Source organism: Ips typographus, linkage group LG2, assembly GCF_016097725.1.
Source record: "Ips typographus isolate SLU linkage group LG2, UJ_Ityp_2.0, whole genome shotgun sequence".
NCBI classification, from domain to species: Eukaryota; Metazoa; Arthropoda; class Insecta; order Coleoptera; family Curculionidae; genus Ips; species Ips typographus.
In genome coordinates this window covers 11,900,321-11,901,610 of record NC_138423.1, presented here as the reverse complement: position 1 = coordinate 11,901,610, position 1,290 = coordinate 11,900,321, and the positions used below count along the sequence as shown (strand labels likewise).

General features: G+C 32.5%; 1 long non-coding RNA gene across 1 annotated transcript; it reads right to left on the bottom strand.

Annotated features, from left to right (window-relative positions):
• Positions 1-231: 231 nt before the first annotated feature.
• LOC145725162 (uncharacterized) lies at positions 232-929 on the bottom strand. Its single transcript, XR_014177183.1, has 2 exons — positions 621-929; positions 232-564 (listed from the first exon to the last, which is right to left on the bottom strand). It is a non-coding gene; the product is annotated as an uncharacterized LOC145725162 (long non-coding RNA).
• Between the last annotated feature and the right edge of the window lie 361 nt (positions 930-1,290).

The window sequence follows — 1,290 nt, the reverse complement described above, 5'->3', positions numbered from 1 at the left end:
ATTGAAAGTCTCTAAAGAGAAACAACTTGCTTCTAATTCAATACACCATTTCAGAGGACACACCTTTACTAATCAAATGTGAACTCACATTACTTGCACAAAAACTATTTTTGGTTAGTAGAAATTTTACAAGTATCCTTGTAGGTGAATGATGTTCAAGTTAACTAATGGAGCTAATTAAATATCAGTACTTACCTTACCCTGTAGAGCTAGGAAAAAAAACATTGACAATCAGTTATAAAAAATGCCTTTTTATTAACATCATACAATGTAAAACCACTTAAACACTATGGTGTGTTGATAACACTACAAAACAGAAGGATACAATAAAACTATCAGTCACATAGGTCACTAAATTGCACCACTTTTAGGGAAGTATTTACCCTCTTTTGTGGTCCCTGTATAGTAAAGCAACTTATCTTCAAACATCTGCAGACCTTCCTAGTCCATTGTTTTTATCCCTTTAAATCGTTTGGTAGTGTTATGAAGAGGCTTGAGATAGGTGATTCGGTCATCCTCATTAAATATTTGCAAGCAAAACTAGTGTTTTCTTAAAGAATTTTGCTACAAAGTAAATAAGTTTAGTAGAGACATTGAATGAGGTTATAAACGCAACTTACCAGATTTTTGGACTGTGGCTCCTGATAAAGTGTTTTTATCACGATTTATTTGTATTTTCTTCCCAGTATGTGGGTAGTAACTCAAAATTATTACTAAATAAACTTGTTTTGAATGTTTTAGCACGACCGGATATAAACTTTCCTTAACGACCGCTTGGCGCGAGATTTAAAATTTCCGAATTTTAGATCAGTTTTTCGTCCAAATGGTCAAAATTACGGTATTGAAAAAATTACGAGTTGATAGCCGAAAATGTGCTCTACAACTTTTATCTAAAGAGTTTTTCCATTAAATGAACCGTACAGGCGCAAAAAAATCAAAACCATTTTCCCATGTTAATCTCCTATGTCCAGGGTGCTCTTGGACACCTGGTATACAAATTAAACAACGTTTTGACGATTTTGAGACTTCGTCCCGATATCGTCAAAAAACTGTTTGCATTTTGGGTTCTATAGAGATGTATTAAATCATTTTAAAAGGAAAACCAAACATTTAAAATAAGATTAGATTATAGTAGAATTCCTCATTGTTTCTAAGCGCTGTACGGTATAAACGCCATACTTTGATCCCATATTACAATAGGTTGTTGTTATAATTTATAAAAATATATGTTATCTACACTATTATTAATCGTGTAAACGATATTAAGGACGGTAAACAGTAAAGGATTGC